This window comes from Hyaena hyaena, unplaced genomic scaffold (genome assembly GCF_003009895.1).
Source record: "Hyaena hyaena isolate Hyena2069 unplaced genomic scaffold, ASM300989v1 scaffold_143, whole genome shotgun sequence".
In the NCBI taxonomy this organism is placed as follows: Eukaryota; Metazoa; Chordata; class Mammalia; order Carnivora; family Hyaenidae; genus Hyaena; species Hyaena hyaena.
In genome coordinates, this window is record NW_024080775.1 from 1,095,215 (window position 1) to 1,111,464 (window position 16,250).

At 35.4% G+C, this 16,250-nt stretch overlaps 1 pseudogene; it reads right to left on the minus strand.

Annotated features, from left to right (window-relative positions):
• Positions 1–16,250, minus strand: part of LOC120235987 — a 39,208-nt pseudogene that overhangs the window by 14,424 nt on the left and 8,534 nt on the right.

Below are 16,250 nucleotides of genomic sequence, written 5' to 3' on the forward strand. Positions count from 1 at the left end.
TATTTACTGCTTAAATTAACTGGAGCGGAGTCTGTTGCTTGCGAAGGAACCTTTGCAAATGCAGAAATTGGGATCAGAAATGCTTGTGAGCAATCAACCTTTAAGGAAATACAAAACTGTGGACTGATTGTCTGGTCTGGTTTTTACAAACAAAAACCAAGACTAATTCTCTTGTTATTATTGGGCAGCTCATGGTGGAAAGTGCTAACACACTTAACAAAATGATCACTTGGCACTAAGTGTTCAAGGAGGGAAAATTATCACACCCTAAAGCATTATCAAGGCTATGAGGACCACAAAGGCTTTAGAGGGAAGAATTTTTTTTAAACTGCACTGTGAATACATAGTGAATACAAGCATAGAGAATGACTATCCCAGACTACTAAATCCCAGACTCAAGAGATAATCGGGTCATGTGACTACCACAAGAAATCCTTTGACAAATATATTAGGAAATGTCTCTCTTCTTCTGACATTGGCTTTCTCTCGTATGTCAAAAGACACTGATCACTAATGATATAATCAATAAATTAACTGATATCCACAATACCTTCCACCCGAAGCTACATCTTTGTAGTAGGAATTATTTTTAAGGTATTTTTTTTCTCTAACAATAAAAACTGAATAATTTCACAAAATTAGGCTTCAGGCATCTGGTCTTCTAATTGCATTTTTCCTTAAAACCTATTTTCACATTAGTCCAATAGTCTGATTTTGGATATGCCAAGTTATCTCTTCATGGACTCAAAACTCAATAATATGACAAAAGAAGAAAAGTCTTAACTAAATAGATATTTGCTTTGGTAAGTGCCAAATGGTCAAGCTGACTTCTTTTTAAGAAAATACCAAAATGACCCATTAGTCTAAATTGACAATATGGACAAAACACTAACTTTCTTTCAAACATAAAGTTATTTTTCAACTCATCAAATCAGTGTGCTTTTTTTTTCAAGCACTAAATGTGGTTTTTCAGTTTGTGTCTCTGCTTTGTGTCTGTCTGTGCTTTTAAGGGGGAATGCTTTCACCCCCCAATAAAATACTATAGTCATTTATTAGAAGTCAATGGGAAAAATGCCAACAAGTGGCCATGATCTATTAATCCGAACCTGAAGCCTTGTAGAACTCTCAAGTTTCTATACTATTTATAAAAGAAATTAATCTACATGATGTAATTTTACATTCTACTTATATCATTATTCTTTATACAACATAAACATAGAACTCTGTGATGTTATTACATGTCATAAATGTCATCATAATTTGTCTTTACACATCATAAATATCTTAGTTTGTGACATTATTACACCTTTGGGTGTCTCTTTCCATATTTATGGTAATTACATCAAAGTATTTACTATAATTATGTCATTTGATGAAATTACAGTAATTACTTCGAAAAATGATAGCCCATGACTAATGAATTAAAATAGCATGGAAATTCACATTAAAAATGACATTAAAGTAATGCTAAGGATCTGAGATAACCCATAAGAACAAGAACATTCATTACTGAGCTTTTAACCTCCAAACTTCTTTCTACAGGTTTTCCCTTGTTGAAAATTTTGTCTTTTTTGAGGACTGGGAAATGCTTTGTAATGGTGCAATAAAACATCAAGATGTTCAAAAAAATAAAGAAAATCAGTTGCTAGTATTATTTTTGGCAAATTTGCAAAACCAAAGTATAACTTTAAAAAATAACTTATTAACCATTATAGAAGATAATTTGAATCATCCTCAATCTGTATTCTCACTCATCTCTATTGATGACAGCCTGTCAAAAATAGGTTTGTATGATCTACCTTATCGATATTAGATAGCAGGCTGGGTACATACTGGATTCGCGAGTGATTGTTCTTTGAACTGCTCATATATGAAGTTCATATTCATATGTGACATTCAGCCTTTACTTCCAAATAGATTAAACTGAAAGATGGCTGAGAAATAGCTTTCTCTGTTTTTAGTGGTCTCCTTGGAAGAAGATGCCACAGCGTCCCATGAAAATCTCTTTTAAGGTTATTTTTCATGATTATCAAGAACACCCTTCCATTTCTTGCTCTGCAGCATGAACAGTTAAGCTTAGTTTACTCGTATCACATTTGCCTCCCCACATGTATCCCACGTTGCCTTGTTACCCACACCATGGACATTTCCTGCTACTTCTAGATGGCATGACTTTCATGTTTTGATATAAATGATTACACATTACATAAACATTTGAGTGCCTACTGGGTACTGTTCTAAGACCTAGGAAGACATATATTAATGAATAAAGAAAAAATTTCGGTTCTTATGGAGCTTATACAGAAAGAAAATAAAATTGGCAACCAAGGGAGGGAAACAACCCAAATAAATAATTATATAGTCTTTCAGCATGTAAAAGATTATATTGTTATAATATAATAATATAGATATCAAGTAGAATAGAGAGTGGGAAAGAGTGGGGAGCATAGAGTTGGACATTTTAATAAGTTTCCAGTTTTTAATCAGGCCTGACTCTGAAAGTGCCATCAAAGCAAAGATTAATTAGGAAGGGTCACAGGTGCATTTAGAGGGAAAGCATCGTAGGTGGAGAGAAGAGCTGTAAAAAGAAGCCTGTGCAGTATGTTGGAAGGTGAAGGAATTCTGTAAGTCAGAATAGGAAAGGAGTAAGGACAGTTGACCCCTGAATAACATGGGGGTTGGGGTGCTGACCCTCCTGCACAGTTGGAAATCCAAGCGTAACTTTTGACTCCCCAAACTTAACTACTAATAGCCTAATGTTGACTGGAAGCCTTACTGATAATAGTAGATTAATACATATTTTGTATGTTATATGTATTGCATGCTGTTTTCTTAAAGTAAGCCTGAGAAAAGAAAATGGTTTTAAGAAAATGATTAGGAATATGGGGCACCTGGGTGGCTCAGTCGGTTGAGTGTCCAACTTCGGCTCCGGTCATGATCTCACAGCTTGTGGGTTCAAGCCCCGCGTCGGGCTCTGTGTTGACAGCCAGCTCAGAGCCTGGAGCCTGTTTCAGATTCTGTATCTCCCTCTCTCTCTGACCCTCCCCTGCTCACGCTGTTTCTCTCTCTCTCAGAAATAAAACATTAAGAAAAAAAGGGAATAGAAAATACACTTACAGTACTGTACAGTACTTATTGAAAAGGAATCCACATATATGTGGACCTAGCAGTTCTAACTGGGGCTGTTCTAGGGTCTATTGTACTAAGAGATGGACCAGTAAGGCAAAGGTAAGGTTTGCTTTTAGACATATGAAGTATGAAATTCTAATTGGCCATTCAGATAGATTGAAATAAGCAACTGGTTACTCCAGTTTAGGGGTGTAAATTTGAGATTCATTAGCATAGGGATGCAAAGGCCATGAGATGAGATGAGGTTGCTTAAGGAGTAATGGAGATGGAGGAGGGGGTGAGTCAAGGCCTATATCCTAAGGAATTTCAACAATAATTGTTCAGAGAGAAGAGGAGAAGCCAAAGATGATCAAAGAGAGATCAAAGATGATCAAACAGAACAGAAAGAAATATTCTGATTGATAAAGAAAATATTTAAAGGAAGAGAGGCTGTTAACCAGTGTCAAATATTTCAGGAGGGCAAGCGCAATGAAGACTAAAGTGAATCATCAGACACAGCACTAAAATGGAACATTTCCGGGCACCTGGGAGGCTCTGTCTGTTAAGCATCTGACTCTTGATTTCAGCTCAGGTCAGGATCTCAAGATTCGTGAGTTCGAGCCTCACTGTCAGTCCGGAGCCTGCTTGGGATTCTCTCTCCCTCTACTTTGCTCCTCCCTTGCTCTCTTGTGCATGCACTCTCTCTTTGTCTCTCAAAATAAATAAACAAGATTAAAAAAAAAACAGGAAATTTTTCATTCTTTCTGATCTAGACATCCTCATGCTAAATATCCATACTTTAAATCCCAATTCAGGATCCTACTAAACAAAATAATAGCAGGTATAAAAAGCTTTACATTTCATAAACCCCCCCTCCATATATATATATATATATATATATTATAATATATATATAAAGCCCCCCTCCATGTGTATATATATATATATATAGCCCCCCTCCATATATATAAAAGGAATATATACATTGAATTCAATATATATATTGAATATATTCAATAATATTATATTATGTTGTCTGGTGATAGATGATAACTACACGTATCTTGGTGGCCAATGAGTAATGTGTAGAATTGTTTAATCAATATGTCACGTACCTGAAACTAATATAACACTGCACATCAATTATACCTCTAATAAATTTTTAAAATACAAAAAAGAGAAAGACTTGGAGGCTGCCAATAATTTTGATAGCCACTGTCTATAGTGGCCTTGAGTCCATACCCCTCCATTTTTGTATTATATATATGTGTGTGTGTGTATAATGTATATAATATATATGTGTATATATACATTGTATAAATATTAATATATATTTATATATATAAATTTATATATAAATGTATATTCTTATAGCAACTTTGGGTAGTCCAGACAATGAAGTTGAAATACAGAAAGGTTTAAGTGACTCATGAAGTCTCAAATCCAAGTCTTTAAACATGAATTTTTTTCCAGTATAGGGACTTCAAGAAATTAAAGTTTCTCCTATTCTTCCAGGCTTATCACTTTTTTTGACTCCCTAGGCCAGAGATTCCTAAAGAGTGAAGTGACCCCGGAGTCACTAAGAAATTTTTATTGTTATTTTTAAAATGAATTAATGAGCTCTTTAATATTTCTAACTTTTAATATGGCAAATATCAATAGATATACTTACATTTAAAGAAAGGTCATTGGCACTCTTTTCAATAAATGTTGCTGGGAAAACTGGACAGCTACATGTAAGACAATGAAATTATACCACTTTCTTACACCATATACAAAAATACACTCAAAATGGATTAAAGACCTAAATGTCAGATCTCAAACCATAAAACCCGTAATAGAAAACATAGGCAGCTTTCTTGGACATTAGCCTTAGCAACATATTTGTGGATATGTCTCTTTAGGCAAAGGAAACAGAAGCAAAAATAAACTATTGGGACTATACCGAAATAAAAACCTTTAGCACAGTGAAGGAAACCATCAATAAAATGAAAAGACAACCTACTAAATGAGAGAAGATATTTGTAAATGATATATCTGATAAGAGGTTAATATCCAAAATATGTTAAATATTTATACAACTCAACACCAAAATAAATAAATGATTAAACAAACAAACAAACAAAAAAGCCAAAAACAAAAATCCCACAAGAGAATCTGATTAAAAAATAGTCAGAGGGGGGTGCCTGGGTGGCTCAGTCAGTTAAGTGTCTGACTTCGGCTCAGGTCATGATCTCACGGTTCGTGGGTTCGAGCCCCGCATAGGGCTCTGTGCTGACAGCCAGCTCAGAGCCTGTAGCCTGCTTCAGATTCTGTATCTCCCTCCCTCTCTGACTCTCCCTTGCTCACGCTGTCTGTCTGTCTGTCTGTCTGTCTCTCTCTCTCTCTCTCTCTCTCTGTCTCTCAGAAATAAATAAAAACATTTAAAAAATTTAAAAAAAAAAATAGTCAGAGGACTCAAATAGACATTTTTCCAAAGAAGGCATATGGATGGCCAACAGACATGTAAAAGAATGCTCAACATTGCTAATCAGGAAAGTGTAAATCAAAACCACAGTGAGATATTGCCTCACACTGGTCAAAATGACTAGTATCCAAAAGACAAGACTAACAAACGTTGGCAAGGATGTGGAGAAAAGGGGGCCCTCATACTCTGTTGGTGGGAACATAAATTGGTGCAACTTGCTTTGGAAAACAGTATGGAGTTTGCTCAAAATATTAAAAATAGAAATAGCTATATGATCCAGTAATTCCACTATTGAGTATTTACCCAAAGAAAATGAAACCACTATTTTGAAAATTATATGCATCCCTATATTTATTGCAACATTATTTACAATAGCCAAGATATGGAAGCAACCCAAATGTCCTTAAATAGACAAATGGATAAAGAACACACACACACGCGCACACATACATGCGCACACACACTGGAATATTATTCAGCCATAAAGAAATCTTGACAATTCTGACAACATGGATGGACCTAAAGAGGTTTATGCTAAGTTAAATAAGTCAGAGAAAACAAATACCATGTGATATCACTTATATGGGGAATATAAAAAAATTAAAATGAACAAACAAAATAAGCAAACACAAGTACAGAGAATAAACCAGCAGTTACCAGAGGGGAGGAGAGTGAGGGGATGGGAGAAATTGATGAAGTGGATTAAGAGATATAAACTTCCAGTTATAAAATAAATAAGCCATGGAGATGAAAAGTACAGCATGGGAATATAGTCAATAATAAATTATGTTGTATGGTGACAGATGGTAAATACACTTATCTTGGTGAGCGCTGAGTGATGTGTAGAATTGTTAAATCAATATGTTGTGCACCTGAAACTAATATAACATTCTCTGTCAATTATACTTCTAATAAATTTTTAAAAGAAAAAAAAAAGAAAAAGATTTGAATAACCACTGTCTACAGTGGTCTTGAGTCCATGCCCCTTCCACTTTGCATTTTCTTACATAAGGTTTGGTGTTTATTTATAGTTTCTTTCATATAATCCTTATTTATCCTCCCAGATTATTAGCTCTTTGGGTTTTAGGGACTATGCTTTTTTTTTTTTTTTTCCAGGATAAACATGAATTATTTCATTGTCAATCTTATAAGTTCCTGAGGTTGAGCAAAGCCTGGATAGTAACTTAATTCCCAAGCACTTTTATTGAGTGACAAACCAATTAGCAAGGCCCTGATTCTGTGCAGAAAGCAGGGCAAGGTACCCCTAGGGACTGTTCTTTTAATTTTAATTTTTGGTTTCCCCAAGAATATTCTAACTTGTAAAAAGTTAAGACATTTCCAATTAATACTTAATTATTTTTCATAGATCGATTGATATCGTAAATCTCTTCTCTAGTTAGTTAAGAAAAAAGCATTGGGCTATAACTTTACTGTTTTTGAAGATAACTTTCCTAGGGATTCATTTATTTAACAAACATTTATTGAGCATATGTTGCATAGAAGGCTCATGGAAAATACAAAGATAGATGAGACACGGTTATTTTTTCCTAGGCATTTATAATCCAGTAGGAAAGATAGATAGGGTGTCCTGTCATAAGACATATTAGATCCTGTTCCAAAGAACGCATCCAGGTAATTGTGCAACTATGTTTTCTATGCTGTTTTTCTCTGCTTTCCATTTATTTGAAACTTGATATTTTGTTTATTTTCCTTCTTTTTATTACCTCTTAAAATTAGGGAGGCCTCAAACCAACATTTCAGATTGACCCTTTATTAAAACTCCTAATGGCTGAGCACTGGAAAGAAGTGCTTGCCATAGGCCCTCCATAATTTGTTAGGAAAGAGATTTTCCATTATGATCTCACCGGATGTGTGGAAGAAGGGACATAGGAGACTCCTATTTGGACAGTATGCTATAAAAGAATGCCTAGCAAGTTCTATGCTTTGTGTACTATATCCTTTCTGCACTGTTCTTACCAAAAACCCATGTAATTTACCATACGGATTTATATACAGGAAGTGAGTTCAAAGACCAAAAAGTTACCATTACAATAACATTCAATTCACCGACTAATTAGCGAAACTAATTAGTTGGACACCAGCTAATCACGACCATAAGTGGGTTCGTATTTTCCCTTCCCATTTTTGAGAGAAAGAGCAAAAAATACAGAAATTCAATTGCATACTAGAACGAACAAAACAAGCTCATGTTAAGTATAAATCTTGTCTTATCTCTCCTACCATCCAAATTAAGATGCATTATTATGATCATAAGACCCTGTAAAAAATTCAGTAGTCATTTCCATTTACTATATTACTGAGGTAATTGCTTATACATACAAAATACTAAGACTTGAAACTAAAGCAAAAATGAAAACAAAAACAAAACAAATATAAAACACTCCGTTTATTAGAAAATTAAATTTGTCAGGGCAAAAACACTATCCTTTAGCTATAATCCTAGTTTTAAAAAGTATCATTTTATTATACATTATACTGTGAATGTTGTGAGTGAGACAATAATTGTAATAACCTTTTCTATTTGGGGATTAACAAAACAGGAAAACAAATGTGGCAAATTTTCATTATTGGTGCTTTCAGATGAAGGAAGGAAGTATGTAGGTTTGCAAAAAAGAAATGAATTATTTGGCTCCATATCTGTCTGAAAGTGTTTAATTTTTGCCATGTTATCCAAATTATTTACAGTAATGCTACTCCATGGCCTTAAGTTTATTTCTGCATTAATGTTGCATTTGTAATCATATCTTGGAAGGAGTGGTTAGCTTGAAAGGATTGGAAGTGAGATATGGAATCTGGTCCCCTTAGGTCATTTGTTTGTATCCAGCTGAAGTCAGCAGTGGCTAAAATTCATTACCATCTGGCACTTTTTCCATGGCCTCTGTGATAGAACTTGTGGTCCTAGTCTAGTACATACTAGACAGATGTCCAGATCGTAAAAATCACAACGATACTTGGCATTGTGTCACCCCCTTGTTGACAGTATCATCACACAGGCCAGAGATCGAAGTGGAATAAAGAATGAGCTGTCTTCATCCCATCCAGTGGTCCATTGGCAAACAGATACTCAATCCTTATGTATTCTGTTTGTGGGAATAAAGCTCTTGGCTATACTCAAAGGAGATGGAAATAATGCTAATCAATATAGCATCTCACAGCACAACATAATCAGGTGTTCGGATTTATCTCATTGCCCAGACACAAAATTAGGTGAGGTGGTTAAACTTTCAAATTTTTCCTTTGTGATGACACAAAATGTTTTATGTACTCATATCGTTTAAAGGTATCAAACTATTGGATGAAGTGTGCAAGGCCAGCCACATCTGCGACTGTAAACACAGTTTGTAAACTTGAGCTAGTCATGCAAATTGTACTTCTTTACAAGCTCTGCATATGCTATTCTGACATCATCTCCTACCTCTCTGGAGCATCCCAAACATGATGCTCATGACAAACATTTTTCCCTGTGACGAGTATACATTCAGCTCTAGATTGAAAAACAAAAGCAAACAAACAACAAAGCCTTATAGCCGCAGCCTTTTCTCTGAACATCTCCATCATATTGTTGCTCTAAATGAATCTGCTGGTTCCAACTAACATGCTTCCCCTGGTTTTCTTTCTATTGGCTATTTTGAGATTTTTCTGCCTTTGCGATTTCCATATCTCCATGGATGATCCATTTAGAAAGAGTTCTACTGAAAAGGGTTCACCTTCATTAATCGTTCTCCATTAACCTAGCCACTATTCCCATGGTCTTACCTTGTCCATGTCAACACTGGTAGCTGCACAATTTCTAATCTCTCAGTTTAAAGCATTGTATTCTCTGTATAATATATAATTCCATGTTACATTCTCTAATTCATTAATTCTTGACTAGACCAGTTCCTCTAATCCACTGACCCTATTAACTTTTGTCCTCACATCCCTCGCAATGAAGGGCAGATTGCACAGCCCATCATTATCCATTATTTTCATATTCTCTTGTATAAACCTCTTCGTTCTTATCTTTTACTCACCTTCCCTCCCTCCTTCCCCCTCAGGTGGGCTTTCACAACTGGTAAAAATCCAACTTTGTTAAGTTCAGTCTAACTCCCCAGCCTCTATGTACTTACTTTCAAAGAATGGAATGAGGCATTCACAATCAGGAACGAGACTGTCCAGCCTCCAATTGAATTTATGATCCTGAAAGTGGGCCTTGGATAGTGATTGTCAATTCTATCATGTTTTCTTAGTCATTTTCCTGTTCAGTTCACTCTTTTCATTGTCTAAGAGATGATTCTGCCTAAATCTTTCACTGTGACTCCCTCCTCCTCACAGCTGAAGCCTGTTTCATATCCCATTGATAAAAAATAGAAGGAAACCAGTGTGCCTTCATCAACTGTAACAAATGCACCACTCTGGTGGAGGATGAGGATGTGGGAGGCTTTGCAAGTATGAGAATAGGAGGTGTATCTCTGTACCTCTCTCTCAATTTTGCTGTGAACCTAAAATGGTGTTAGAAAAATAGTCTTAAAAGTATTGTACAAGATGAAAAACAACAACAAAAATTAGGAGCAACTGGAAGAGAGCAACCTCTCACCACCTTGTCCATCAATTTACCTAATCTATCTTCTGTGTCATCATCTTCTCCAATGTTGTTAGGTTTTTTCTGCTAGTGTTTTACACACCAGAATATCATCCATCTTGAAAAAAGCAACAAAACACAGCCTTGACCACATATTCTCTCCAGTTCCTGCAGCATTTCTCTGTCATTCTTTATGGTAAAAATCCTTAGAGATTGGGCAGTGTTTATTATATTAAATTTATCTCCATTCCCATCTTCTCTCTTAAATTCAGTACAGCTATTTCCCTCAAAGAACTGTTAAAGTCAATTTATTGAAGGATCCAATGGTCAATTTTCAATCTTAATCTTCTTCAACCTCTCAACATCATTGAAGAGTTGGTCATTCCTTCATTCTCAAAATACTTTCTTCACTAGCTTCCAGTGGCCTGCTTTTTTCTTGTTAGCCTTTTAGTTGACTGGCTGCTCCCTCTTGATCTCCATACAATAGAATTTATTCAGCAAAATAAGAAATAGGGTATTTATATTTACTGTAACATGGATGAACACTGAAAACATTATGCTATATGAGAGAAGCCGCTATCAGTTAATGGACATTTGAATTATTTATAATTTTTGACTATAATAAATAATGTTGCTATGAGCATTCATACATGTTTTAATGTAGATATATATTTTCACTTACCTTGGGTATACATGTAGAAGTATGATGACTAGATCATATGGGTAACTTTAGGATTAAACTTTTGAAGAACTTCTGGTTTGTTTTCCAAAGCGGCTGTGCCATTTTACATTTTCACCAGCAGTGTATGAGAGTTTGACTTGTCTACATTCTCACCAACACCTTTTATTTTTTCTGGGTTTTAAAATTATTATTATTATAGCCACCCTACTGAGTGTTGAAGTGGTATATTATTGTGGTTTTGACTTGCACTTTCCTGAGGGCTAATGATATTGTAATAGTTCCTTATATATTTTGAATATGAGTCCTTTATCAGATATATAATTTGTAAATATTTTCTCCCATTCTGTGGATTAACTCTTTACTTTTGTGACGGTATCCTTTGAAGCTCAAAATTTTTAATTTTTAAAATGCTCAGTTTAGGGGCGCCTGGGTGGCTTAGTCGGTTAAGCGTCCGACTTTCGCTTAGGTCATGATCTTGCGGTTCGTGGGTTCGAGCCCCGCGTCGGGCTCTGTGCTGACTGCCAGCTCAGAGCCTGGAGCCTGTTTCAGTCTGTGACTCCCTCTCTCTCTGACCCTCCCCTGATCACGCTGTCTCTCTCTCTCCTAGAAATAAAAAAAAAAAAAAATTAAAAAAAAAGNTTCGTGGGTTCGAGCCCCGCGTCGGGCTCTGTGCTGACTGCCAGCTCAGAGCCTGGAGCCTGTTTCAGTCTGTGACTCCCTCTCTCTCTGACCCTCCCCTGCTCACGCTGTCTCTCTCTCTCCTAGAAATAAATAAAACATTTAAAAAAAAATAAAAAAAAATGCTCAGTTTATCTGTATGTTTATTGTCATCGTTCCTGTGCTTCTGGTATAATATCTAAGAAATCATTGTCTAACCCAAGTAATGAAGATTTATCTCAGTATTTTCTTCTAAGAGTTTTATAAGAGGAAGTAGGAGGTTCAACTTTGTTCTTTTGCATGTGGATATCCAATTGTCCCAGCACCTTCCATTGGTAAGACTATTCTTTTCCATTTAATTATCTTGACACCCTTGTCAAAAGTCAATTGGTAATGATGTGAAGGCTTATATCTGGACTATCAATACTATTCCATTGATCTATTTTTATCCTTATACCAGTACCACACTGCCTTGATTTCTGTAGATTTCAAGTAAATTTTAAAATTGGAAAGTTTGAATCCTCTGACTCATTTCTTTTTATTTCAATATTTTTTTTACTACTTTGGTCCCTTAAATAGCAATATTAATTTTAAGATCAGCTTGTTCGTTTCGCAAAGAATTGAGACTGAGAAACCAGAAGAACAACATATGAGAGGAGGGAAGAAAAAGAAGTGAGACAAATAAAAAGATCTGTCCTTTTAATTCATGTTATTCACACTACCTTTAGAGCAATGAGGACAGCACTGATATCTATAAATGAGAGAAGCATGAATTCTTTGTTACCTTTCTACTGATGCTTTTCAATAAGATGGGAACATCCCAATTGAAGTATAAGTTAATTAAGTTACCTAACTCTCAAGATTTTCAGTTTTATCACCTGAGATGATTTATAGAAAGTATGAAAAATTACAAATGGTGCAAGAAATAAATTAATTTAAGATAGGAATACACAAGGTGATTCAGATTAAGGAGTGCACTTGTGATAAGCACCAGGTGATATATGGAATTGTTGAGTCACTATATTATGCACCTGAAAATAATAGAACACTGTAAAAATGTAAAAATAAAGTTATGCTTACAAAAATATAAAATTGAAATAAAAATGGGAATATACAGACAGAAAGGTAAAAAGATTTCTTGTCGATTTTAACAATATTCTAAGATTGTTAAAGATAGACATGGGAATCAAACCTGTCCTCATTTAATAGCAACTATTTAAAACATCCTTATGTAATCTTGTATTTCCTTGTATCAGTGATATAATTTCTGAAGACAAATTACTTTTTTGACAAGTTTTTAAAAGTAGTAAGTAGATGCATTTTTTACATAGAAGTTTTGACAGCTATTGCTACAACTTGCCTATGATCTCTCTTTTCAATCTCTAATTTGTTATACAGTCTCCATCGTTGATTAAGATGCTTCCTAGACAAGAGATTTGACTTTCATCTTGGATCTATAATGCCTAATCCAGCATCTTGTGATGGCAGGTGATCAATAAATGCTTATTGAATAGGTGAATTAAACTTAAAGCATTCCTATAGTAAGATAAACAAAAGTGTGGCTGGTTGAGCTCCATTAATTTTACTTTGAGCTAGGAAAGGTGAAATGAAAAGCAAAATATAATCCAGGTAGCTAAGGATGAGGATCACAGTTTCAATTCATTCTTAGCAATCCTGTTGTACATCTCAGAGTCAGAGGACGGAATGGCAAGGGTGACATAGAACATTTATATTGCATTTAGTCAAATGTTTTCTATTGCAGATCTTAGCAGTTGTCACTCCTTTCACATCTCAATTTCCCAACTGTAATAAGGCTACAAATGTGCTATCTTCCCATTCAGCTGAGGCTGAGTTTTTATTCATATAATCACAACCGAAGTTATCATGAATTAAGTCATGTGCCATTCAAGAATGTGATGTTCACATTTATGAAAGAATTAATATGTGCAGCTACATTGCCTTTAACAAATTATTATTAGGCAGGGTATGAAATGCACTGGTAAGAAATACTTAACAGATGATACTGTGACAATGTGCTATTAAGCATGTTACTGTAATGTCAATATTATTAAACCTATGTACCCAGCTAATCCATGAATATAAACTACTTTTGTATCAGCCACACTTTATTATTTATTAGAATCACAGTAATAGCTATAACTATTCCACGAAGACAACCTAAGGGCATGTTGCCATCAAAATTGGAGCCTAGAGAACCATTGAATTCAGAACTTATCCAACAGTGAGTCCCTTAGGCACTGTTTCTTCAGACCATTTTGTTGAATCAGATGTGACTAAAAGATGTGATTGTTTTCCAGTGCAAATCAAGATAGCCACAAAAACTACCCTCATTATTTGTCCAGGCCTCATAGCTACCTGGCACTGTAGCCAAGCACTTTGCATGTACTGTTGCAAATTATCTCTCAATCTCTGTCACATTTTATTTCCTAATACAGGAGAAGCAGACTACGATGAAAGAGATCAGAAAGGAACCTGTCTAAAGTGTCAAAGCTTCAGTGCAAATACTTGGATCCAAACTCGGTCGTCTTTGTTACCAATCACAGATTTTTACATAGGACTGAATTATGCTGTAAACCATTGAAATTTAGAATAATTGAAAAAATTGGAAAAATTGGAAAATTTGAAATAACTCTTATTTGAGTTCACTACCAGCTGATGACACTGCATTTTTGTGTCAGCTTCTCTCTTTGCAAAACAGAAATGGCACTTTGTTATAAAAATAGTTTTGCACCATAAGTGTAAGATTATTTTAAAAGGTTTCCCACAAAATCACAGCTATTTCCAAAGCACAATGAGACATTTGGTTTTATTATCCCCACCAAAAAGAGTCCAGTGAAATGCACAAGATTATTTCCTAATTTTCAGGTCTTCTTACACTCAGTCTAATGTTTAATTTGTTTTGAGATTTCAGGATCATTCTTTATTTGGGCTGTCTTCCATTTCCTAATACTAACTTTGTCTGCAATTTTTGCCTACTTTTAGGTATTTTGGCTAATTAAATAAATATGTGTGTGTGCACATAGAATGTTCCTCTTATTTGTAGCACTGCCACACACTGAGGGAAGGTAAAATCATCACAGGATACAGAGAGGTATTAGGTCAGGGGAGAAAGCACCTTTGTTGGGATGAAGAGGTGGCCCTAAGTATCTGCAGATCTGCTTGCCTTCCATCTGCTAAATGTAAGCATTAGGCATTGCAGCTCAGACTCTGACCCTTTCCTCAAAAACTTGCTCTCTTCCTGAAAACAAATGCTGTATCTAATGTTCATTAGCAGGTATACATATCCCAAATACCACCCCAGGCCTTTATTATTGGAATTCATTTTTTTAGTTATTGAGAACAAGATGCAAACTGCAGGCTTCTTGGAAAGGATGTGAAGTCAACAGCTGCCATTTCTTTCTTCCTCTTCCTATTTCTTTCTCATGGAAATCAGTACGTGGTGTGCGTTATTCGTTTCTAAAATGAGATTTGCGGATAAACTGTGACATGATTCCACAGATGACTAAAATCTACCGACTGCTATTGCCCTGTCACTTCATTCCATTTTAATTTTCTTCTTATTTTTTTTTGTAAACCCAGCTCTTTATTTGTTTATTTAAAAGTATAAACTGGGGCGTCTGAGTGGCCAGTCAGTTCAGAGACTAACTCTTGATGTCGGCTCATGTTCATGAGTTCAAGTCCCACGTGGGGCTCTATGCTGACAGTGCCAAGACTGCTTGGGATTCTCTCTTTTTCCTTTCTCTCTGCCCCTCCCTGGCTTATATGCTCTCTCTCTCTCTCTTTTCTCTCAAAATAAATAAATAAAAACTTAAAAGCATAAGCCATGTTCTGTGGGAGCATAGAGGACAGAACCAATGTGTTGGTCTGTGAAGGTCAAGGAGGGCTCCATGGAGGAGGTGATAATTGAAGCTGAAGTGTGAATTTGATTGTGTGTGTTCACTTCATCTATGGAATGGCCTGACAACCAACTAGCTAGTGCCACGCTTCCAGAATGGTGCAAAGGACGACCTCTATTTCAATTGCTTAATAGCGGTTGCTAAAATACACTGTGTTTTAGTTTCACAGTTTTCATTCATTTAGATCAGGTTTTTATTGTTAGGTTGCTTTAGGTTTTTTAGACACATAAGAGAAAAAAATTCTTGTCGAATGTTAATATCCCTCTAACAGGGTTAAAAATTCAATCAGATCTTAATAGATCCGAAATTAACCTCAATTAGGGCATCATCATTGTCAAATTTTAATATCCTTAATTGCTGAGCTGAATGTTTATCACTTTTAGCAATGAATAAATAGTGCTGAAATGAATGGAATGAAAGAGATACGGATTTATATTTACTTGAGATATGCATCATGCTAGACATTCGAACACCATTTTATATTCTACAACCTCCATTACAAAGATATCAAAAATACAGTCTTATAGACATTCATTCAACATTTATTCCACATTAATTACTTAAACAAATACCTATTGAGTGATAAATTCCATATAGTTACTTCATGTACTATTTGTGAGGTATGAGAAAAAGAAACATTCATAAAACCCAATCTCACTGAAATCTGCTGGCCGTAAAATGATCTGTTATGGTTTCAACCTGTGTTTTTTCCTTAAATAGGTCTGATGGCATATTAAAAGATACTTTAGGGGGTGCCGGAGTGGCTCAGTCGGTTAGGCATCCAACTTTGGCTCAGGTCATGATCTCACGGTTCGTGAGTTTGAGCCCCACATCGGT